Genomic DNA, 10,050 nt, shown 5'->3' with positions numbered 1-10,050 from the left:
TACTTTGCAAATTTATTGCTCAAGGTTAATCAGAAATTATTGCCACTTCACTCAAATATATGCAGCAAGTTTCATGTACAATAAACAAATTTCTCAGCTACTTGAATAATTAAGTCTTTCCTTTATAAAATCATTATAAAAGTATACCACATGTGACGTTAATTGATGATGGAATAATATCACAGCAATTTCTTCTTCCTACTGTTCCGTACTGCAATTTTGAACAGCTTGTTTTAAACATACAAATTTATGTTCTCTATCTTGAGAATATAATGATTAATTCCTAAATTAGTAAGCATAATGTAATTGTTGAGCTTAAAACTGTTTCAGGTATTACAATGATCTTTGAAGAGAAAGATTGGATTGCAGTTTTTTCCCCTTCCTTCTAACTTTGCTACAATTGTCATTAATTTCCAAAGGTTTTCCTGCAACCCAAGGAAAAGGGGGGAAAAGCATCAGTTTCAGAACCGTGTAAATTTCGAATAAATTTGATTCTCAATAAGAATTTCGATTCTTAACTACAGCTTTCCTATATATAGAATCTACGATTTTTATTCCAAGTTTTCATCTTCTCACAGATTTTCCTTTAAATTCATTTAACTTGTTACAGACTCCATATTTTGATATTAGAATCGTTTTTTAGTAACTCAAAATATTTCGGTTTCTGTGCTACGTTACAATGCGTTTATCATTCATACAGCTTGGCAAGTACAGCCATTACTGTAAATGTAAAGTCTTTTTTATCCACGAACCTCTACATATTGTCTCCGGGGTTAAATTATTTACTGTTTAATAAACTGAGCGATTTGAAAAGAATAAACTCGCGTTTAAAAATTTTTAATATATATTTGCTTTATCAGTTACTACTTTGTAAAGTTCCTCATTGTGTAATTCTAAGATACTGTTGGAAGTGAAGAATTTTAAGAACTGATAAGCGAATAATCGCTTGAGTTCGTGTGACAGGAAATAACAAGGTAGAAGTGTAAAGTAACCCTTTATTATTCAAAATAAGATTTGACAGAACTCCGTTTTAGAGTGTAATAAAGCCAACACTTGGGTTTCAACTTAAGAGACTAAGAATTAAACTAAACTAATCTTAACTAAAGAGCCGAAGCTATCAAAATTCTAACAGAGTTGGCCCCTTAACGTTAGTAGACTGCGAAGCTATCAAGGGCCTAAAGTACGGCCGAGCGTAATAATAGCTTACGAGAGAGTAGCTTAAAAAGGCGGACACGTGCAGTCAGAATACCTGGTATCTCTCTCAATGAGACCTAAGAACTTCGCGGTTAAATGACGCTCTTCCTCATTATGTATTCAGACGTGATTCTAAAACTACGTTCTAGCCGGAAGTGGTAAGTTGAAGTTAAGAATCGATAGGAAAGGAAATTTAACTGTTAAGAAAATTAACATAATCCTTACAACTTCTCTAACTGATATAATATGAAATACATTTAATTTAAAGTATAATATAATTGTTAATTTATTATGGACTTAGGTATATTTCGTTTCCTGTTTATCCATTTCATGCATCCATTTTTTGCATTTTAGAATATTGATGTACTGAAGTCATGAAATTAATATATATATGATAATTCTATAAACTTTGTATCATAAATCTAATTAGCAGAATATATTTCTAACGCTTTATATTGCGTAACTTGGTAGAGAATAATCTTTATTATGACGCTTAAAAATATGAGTTGTCCAATCTAATTTCAAACTTCAGTGATATCATTAGCTAAATCATATTAATAATATCTCTAACTGATTCAATTTGAAGTTCAACTAGCTCATATGATTTTATAATATACTTCACTTGCAACTAAAAAAAATCATCAGTTTTTTATCATCAGTCAGAATAGTAAATCATTTAGAACAATGGGACGGGTTATAAAAAGAATGAAAAAAAAAAAAAAAAGAAAGAAAAAAAAAGTGCTGAGATGAACAAAGGAAAAATTTTGCTTGTTTAAATCAAATAAAATTATGCTTGTTAATTTATTCATATATTTTTAATTTTAATTTCAGTACTTTACTTTAATTGAAACAGAAATGGGTTGTGTGTTTAGATATATAGGACAAAACTAAATTGTTTAGATTTATCTAATAGAATATTCTTTGTGTTTTTATTGATTTTATAGAAATGGAAATAATTTAAACAGCATAATCTTTGCTAAAAGATATGGTAAGCGAAAAAGTGTTTCTGGCATTTCAGTTCAATAGACTGTATGATCTAATTATTAGTACATACTCTTTGATTATGCATTGCTACTTATTTCTATTGCTTTAAATCTCTACTTACTAGATAGTTTAGAACTTTCTGGAGCATTTAGAAGAAAGAAGTAATCAGTATGCTATCAGCCTGAATTGAATGACTCGAAGACATCCTAAATCTTACTTGAACATATGAACCAGAAAAATCGAATAATGTACTAAACTGTAAGGATGGAAGGGTTTTGATTAAATAAAGTTTAATAAAATTAGTCTAAAATTGAATACTAGCTACATATAATAAATTTTCATGAACATATTGAAAAGCAAACTATTCAAATATTGCCCTTATTGGAATATTTTATGTTTATTCATCTTCTCGATGTTTATAAATATTACTTAAATGCTGAAAAATACAAGGAAATAATTCAGATTCCTTAAAATGAATGTTTCGTGTGCAAAATTCGCTTTAAATTTCTATATTTATTTAGGTATAAAATTTTAAACCTTTTAAAGCAGTATTTCTTGTGAGTAAAATCTAATGCACGAATGTTATGAAAATTGAAACTTCTTCGTTTACGCCGTTTGACTAAAATTTGGCATCGAAAAATAGAATTTAGTATTGCACTCTCAATTTCTTGTAAAGAGGAATTTTGTTGGATGTCTTCTTCAGAAGATGGGAAGATTAACATGATGGTCTGAGCTGGAAGGAAAACATTTTTCGTACAGATTGCTTTAGATGGTGATAAAATCCTCTCGTGTAAATTGGCATGTTTTTTTTCCCTTTATCGTGCAATTGAACAACATCGGTCTTGTTTATGTTTCGGATTCGTTGTGTGGGCTTGGAATTCAGTGAAAGCCAAAAGAGCTGGAAATAAGCTGTCAATGTTTAGCACTATTCAAATCTTCAAAGAGTAGAACTTTGGCGTATATCTATATGAAGCTAAATATAAGAACTTTGGCGCATTGTTGGCACTAGGAAGTTTTTGAAGACTTTTACGTGAGCCATATATAGTGAAGCAGGCTGAAAGACGCCAGCATATACATATTAACAGGAGGATTGTTCGACATACTTGATGTTCACCTAGAAGGTACTGTAAGTGATACTCAACATTCTGTGTCATCGGCCATGAACGTTACCATAACCCCTCGAATTGTAAATCGAAGGCTACAGGAGACAAGACGAAGCTGAAGGTAGACATTACTTCTATTGTTCTTAATGCAAGCTGTTGCAAAACTCATCTGGCTTTATGAGCACTAGGTTCTAGAATGGGCCATTGTTATGCGAATTCATGAAAAGCATTTCTGTATGAATGCTGATGATAAAAGGATTTGCTACGCTGATGAGAAAACAGATTCGAAATCTTTCATTCCTGTTTTTATGACCGCCACAGCTTTAATCAAGCAGGTATTCTGGCATGAAATATTATCGAGCATCTCTTGTCTACTTGGGGGTCATCGTAAGATGCGTGATATTTTAGCAAGGTTCTACATTGGAAGGTTTGATATTGTTCCTGCCTAGAACATTTTCAAGCAACACGAGATGAAGGAGTTTAGACCAGATTCTAAGTTTCTTGACTAATGTCTATTTTACATAGCCTTATATTCTCCAGACAAAACTCGCATTAGTTAAAGTACTCCCATGGCCAGCAAAAGTGCCATAATTATCCGCAATCTAAGTCCAGTGATACAATTCTACCATTTTTTGCCCCTCCCCAGAACATTTTCTGCGCTTGAATTGGTCACTGCAAGATCTCAGTGAATCATGGCAGTAAATTAACAATAACTGCAGTTCATTGCCTCGAGATTATGAGCGTAAATTTAAAAATAAGCTCAAGGGAAACACTTGCGTTTTTTTACTTGCATTCCCGATTTACTCCTGTATCCTCAATTCTTCTGAGAGCGCTAATTTCAGTATAAAGTAGTGTACATGTACTGTACATTTCAGTTGTGTACATACACGCTTGAATAAGCACTGTACCATTGTATTCTTACTTGAATATACAGTGTATGTGCATATATAATAAAACGTAATATATCATTTACGATTTTTACAGAACATTTTATGTTTGTGTCATTATACGCACGTAATCTTTGCAAAAGAAAAAAAGGGGGGGAGGACTGAGGAAACTAATGGTCTGAAAATTAAATAAGCAAGGAAAGGTGAAGTTTTATTCCTGTAGACGATTAGAAGCACTTCCTAATAAAGCTTCTTTATTGACTAAAATGTCAAGACTAAAGCAGTATTTATCTGTAACTAATGCACAATTATTGCTTTTTGAAACACTGGAGAGGAAGGACCTTCATAAAAATTATTATCGCTGATTTAAAACGTAAGATACGTAGATTGTATGTATGCGAAATAAAATGAATTGTATAATTTTAAGCTAAATATAAGGGAAAAAAATATTAAAAAATACCTACCATAAACTTGGCCCAGAAAAGAATGGAAGTAGAATTTAATTTAAATTTTTCATTTAATTTAATATTTTGTTTCAGCAGTAATTTGTGTTTGCTCTAAGCTAGTTTGGAATGTCGATCGCTTTCGAGGTTAAGAGGATATTCAACGTTTTCTATTGTGTGTGTGTGATTATGGTAAAGCCTCGAGGGCTATCTGCCTAAGGGGAGGGATGCCTCCGTGGAGGACTTTCTAAGGGAAACTGGCTCGTATACACGTTACACATGGGAAAAAACACGGAAACGTCCACGTTTTCTATTGCAATAATTGTTAAGAAATTATTAAATGCTGTAATTGTTAAGAAATAAATTATCATAGTTAAGCATGGAACACCATTCGCCATAAATTCTTACCAAAATATTCATAACAAGGTGCGCTTTCAAACATGGAAGTTAGCATGGGGAGGAGAGAACACTTCAAGGTAAAGGAAATTAATGTTCTTAATTTGCATAAGCAGGTTAAATTAATTGTATGCATCCCCTCTCAGTGTGTATTAAAAGTTTTTAAATTCTAATTGTCAGGATTCTACGTATAATTTAGGATAATTATTTTTTTATTTTATTAAATGTGAATTGTGGAAAGTATAATTAGCCAGTGTAGTATGCTATGAATTTAATTAGTGTAACGCAAATTACATGCTGTTGTATTTTTCTCAATTCAGAATTTTGAATCGCCAGGAATATACTTTCGTAAAATTTCTTTACGTATTATTTTAATTAATATCTACAAAATAAGATTAAAGCAATGAATAAATATATTTATGTCTTACTCTAAAATATATTTATAATGCAAAAGAAAATCCTCGTACTTAATACCAGCAGCGTGAAGGTATACAAAGACCGTGCAAATCTTAATATCATCCGCATGGGGCCTGCTGTCACAGAGCGACAACCGAGCACTCTTGTTAACAAAGCTCAATCGAATTAACGCGCGTTTCAAGTAGAGGCGGAGAAGTGTAGCTAATCTCTTTTTGTTGGATCATTCAGGTCAATAACTCGTCCTCAACGAGGGGATTACCCACGTCCCCCTGGGTAAAAGTCACGAGGGAGAACGTCAACAGGGTACAACGGGGGCTTTAGGGGTAGAATCTCCGCCAAACCTCTACGATTACAACGGGGCGGTTGCGCAAACATTCACTATATCCTATCAAGCCCCCACCCGCTGAGGTAGTGGTGATTTTATTAAAGCTTATGGTCCCTTGAGTCGATCATTATTTAATGGTGGTTCCAGTCTTTTCACTGCTTTCTCCATGTAACAACAATGGCGATTCTGCTCTGTATCTAAACTAGCCCTTGTTCAACTAACCGTGATCAAGTAGATAGGTATCACTGATACGACAACATATGCCGACTTTGTAGTGTTTCCATTCATTACCTACATTCTCTTCTACTCGCAAAAAAAAAAAAAAGTGATCGGCGCTGCTTCAGAGTCGTGCCGCCGCAGTTGCTTTCTGCTCCCTTTACATTTTTCTCTTTGACAATGGTAAAAGAATAAAAGGGATGACATACTTTCTGCGAGTGCTTCTGCATCAGACAATATTTCCGCCACTTCGCAAATACATTCTTAGTGTATGCACTTCAAATTTTTAAGTAATTAAAATCTATTACTTTTCTTGATAATCAGAAATGTGTTTTCTTAATGTCATGCTAGCAAGATTCATAGCATCTTAGAAGTAAGTTAGACACAAATCAAATATTTAATCAAGTAAACTTCCGAAGCAGGAAATAAGAGTTTTAAAGATAGTAAAATAAGAGTTCTTTTACTAAAAGAAGTGAGGAAGTGTTTTGGTTTGTGATGCGTATCTTCGCATTTTATTTTGGGACGTGTTTTGTTATATGTGAAGTTTAGCTTTGGAACTGAGGTGCAAGGGATGCAAACTTTGCCCTTTTCACCTTAATATATTAGCATCAAAGTTATCAAAATCTAAGCGTTTTCCTGCTTATTTTCTGCTTACGGTTAGAAGAAGGACAGGTATAATTCAAAGATAAATATTTATTCCGAAATATTATTCCGAAATATAAGATATTCAGACCCGTGTCTCCCGTTTTTGAAATATGTTGCAAGCTAAAAAAAGTACTTTTACTGGAGTGCTTTTTTTTTCTTCGACGCTGTTAATTCCTGGGTACCACTGATATATTTTTCAGACTGCCATTTCAAAAAATATTCATTTCGCATTCATTAACATTTCCTAGATTAAAAATTATTTTAAATGAAAGCACTATTAAAGAACTTTATATAATTACACCCAAATTAAGCATTCTGAAAAGTTCAGGATCTGCAATTATATATATATATATATATATATATATTCTCAAGTTGTTGATTTTCTTCCTGTTTGAGAGCATTCTATGACTACGTTCAGAAAAGATACTTCACTTAGTTTTAAATGTTTTACCATGCTGAAAATTTGTGGAATTTATCTATTTTATCTTATTTTCCAAAATTTATTGGTAGCGGGAATAGCTTTCCGATTGCGCATGTTATAAAACTCCTTATTTTTCAATCTTCATTGGCATTATTATATAAGGGATCAGGTTTCATCATGCCCTAATTTGAGAATCGACCTACGTACAGTTTATTTCATAGAGAATGTTTCTTTTCTCAGGCTGCAGTTTCTAGCCCATTGTAGTTTAAGAACAGTTAGCTACGTAATAAACTTGTAAGGATCCTAAGTTTTACTAACGTTGATTTTATTTTAAGACTGTACTATCACTTCTTATTTTCTACTTCCGGTCAGAATTAAATGCTTTAACTTGTTTATGCAAATTGTCTTGCTAACGCCCAAGTATTTTAGTTGTGGCTTTTTGCCAAGCGGGAGAGAGAAGGAGTTTCAGGAAGCAAGCCGCTTGACACTGCAGTTTTATGCGTTTTCACTCGGTTGCTGGTTGCCTTTAAGGCCAGAGGTTTAGCCCTCTTGATATTTGCAAACGTATTGTAGTTTCAGCAGCTCGGCGTACTACATACGTACCCTTTTTAAATAAAGGCCAGTCTTAGTGCTAGACATTTGTATACTAATTAAAAGTTAGCTTTTAGTTAGAGTTTTAGTTAGTAGTTTTTATATTCTTACATTCAGACCACAAGTGGTTGGTCTCTGTATTCCGAAGTTCGGAAGTGCCTGTAACGTATTGAAAATAAAGGGTTTCGTATACCCTTCCTGCTTGTGTCGTCTGTTATACACAAAACTTGAACACAGCTTGAGTAAGCTCCCTGTTCTTATTCAGGGCATACCATATTTCCAAAGCAAATCAAGAGAAACACAAGTCCTGACAAACTCATCATCTTAGTTTCGATAAATTTCCTCACATTCTTCGCGAGTGAAATCATTTTAGGAATCAACCATTTATTTTACAGTAAAATTTACAATTTGCTTATACTTTATACCAAAATAACTCGAACAAACATTTTCTTTCTTTTCTTTAGTTTTCTTGTCATACCTGTTTGTGTCTGGGGGAAGGTCTTCAGATAGCCAGACACTTTGCAGCACACCAAAAAAAGTAGAGGAGGGGAGAAACAGCTAATAACATAATCAGGTGTAGAGTTTTGTTTGCAGAACTTGCTGAAAAATAATTCAATTAAGTATTGTGCGCACAAAAAGCTAACAGAGCAAGAATTACAAAAATTGCATTTTTCTAAAGCAAGGAGGAGAAATTTGCAAAGTTCCTGCAATTAAAAAGCAGTAACCCTGTGATTGAGTATATTACGATACTCACATTTGTTATCCCTGTAATTTTCCCTTCAAAATTGGTTTCCCGCTCCCTTCATGATCAGAAGAAACTTTTTGTGATTTTCATATAAGTGAAAAGATACTATGTCAATTAAAATTATCAGGATTTCAAAATAAATAAATTCCTTATGGATACTAAATTACATACACTTGACAAAAACTATATTTATTAAAAATGCAAAAACGTTTTGTGCGTAAATGTTCAAGAATCAGAAGTAGAATAGACTATTTTTGTGCAAATAAAACCTTATAAGGTATTTTCTCCCGCCTTCCTAGCGTGCCTTCGTGGTGTACTGGTCAGCACACTGAGCCGGTATGTCAGAGGTCTGTGGGTCGATTCCCGGCGAAGGCGTTGCTAATTTTTTAATCTGATTTGCTTCCCAAAAATCTAATGTCACTACAACCTTTAGGTACCTAAATATGTATTTCAAAGTTTTTTTTTCATATGCTAATGTAGCCCAAAAATTTCACGAGACATTTAAAGCCTCCTAGGGTCTTCGAAGGGTCTCTAGCTTGAAAAACTGTGACGTGTAAAATACTACTTACCAGTAATCTCATAACCTCTATCTTAAGCCATTAAAACTAGATTTTTGAGGAATATGCTCAGCGTAGTCCTTCAAGGAAGTCCATATACACCTTGAAACATTAAAAAAAAAAAAAAAAAATGCCTTAAAATACAATATGTAAAAAGTTTAAAACTAGAATAGGTTCAAGGTAATGTTGATGAAACCCAATAACAACTTATGTATGTTACTGGATGCTATGATCTCAATTAAAGTTAGTCTTTTAAGAGCATTTGTGTAACTGTAATCGTTGAGTGGAGTGACACCAAATTTATATGTATATTGTTCCAAGCATTCCGGAAAGGATTATGCAGTGCAAAGAGGTAGCTAGTTAAAAAAATATCCTCTAAAGGCTACCCTTCATGGTAAAATACAGTAAATGTAGCCTATTAAATAAACGAAACGAACTACAAAAAAGAAATAAACATTTACAATACTATTTACAAGCATAAAATAAGAAAAGAAATATGCCTGGATTACAGCATACCATGGGTATTTTGCGTATTCATATGCCACTCATACCTGTGTAGAATGGTCTAAAGCAGCTTTTCCCAACCTTTTGACTAACGCGTATCATCTAAACAAAAACTGAAAGCCTTTTGTACCACCACTATAAAGTACTACTACCACCACCACTCTTAATAAAGCTAAGATCGCATAAATTTACGAGTGTTAGAGAAAAACCTGAATTAGGATGTTGGGGTTTTAGTTTTTGAATTTAATAGTTAAAAATATTTTACTTCTTTGCGTACCACTTATTCTTCTCTTGCGTACTACCAGAGGTACGCAAGCATATACCACCGGTGTAGAACCCCTTATCTAAAGAATATGCTCAATGTTTCCTCTGCCCTCTGTCTTCACCTTCTGTTATGTCAAAGTTGCAGCATAAAACATTTATAAAAGAGCATTTTCAAGCATTAAAGAGGTAAAAAGCATTTTCAGGTATTTCAACAGGTAAAGAGCATTTTCAAATGGCCCTAACGCGAAATAACAGGATTGAAATCAGATGAATCTGATGGCCCGGTAGTAGGAAATGAATGGCTAATATCTAATGTTTCCCAGTGCTCGCAGTGACACTTTTTCACTGAAATCATTCG

Source organism: Stegodyphus dumicola, chromosome X1 (genome assembly GCF_044657685.1).
Source record: "Stegodyphus dumicola isolate Sdum_Otavi_A_Nest chromosome X1, ASM4465768v1".
NCBI classification, from domain to species: Eukaryota; Metazoa; Arthropoda; class Arachnida; order Araneae; family Eresidae; genus Stegodyphus; species Stegodyphus dumicola.
The sequence above is the reverse complement of the archived record's forward strand: the minus strand, read 5'-3'. Positions refer to the sequence as shown.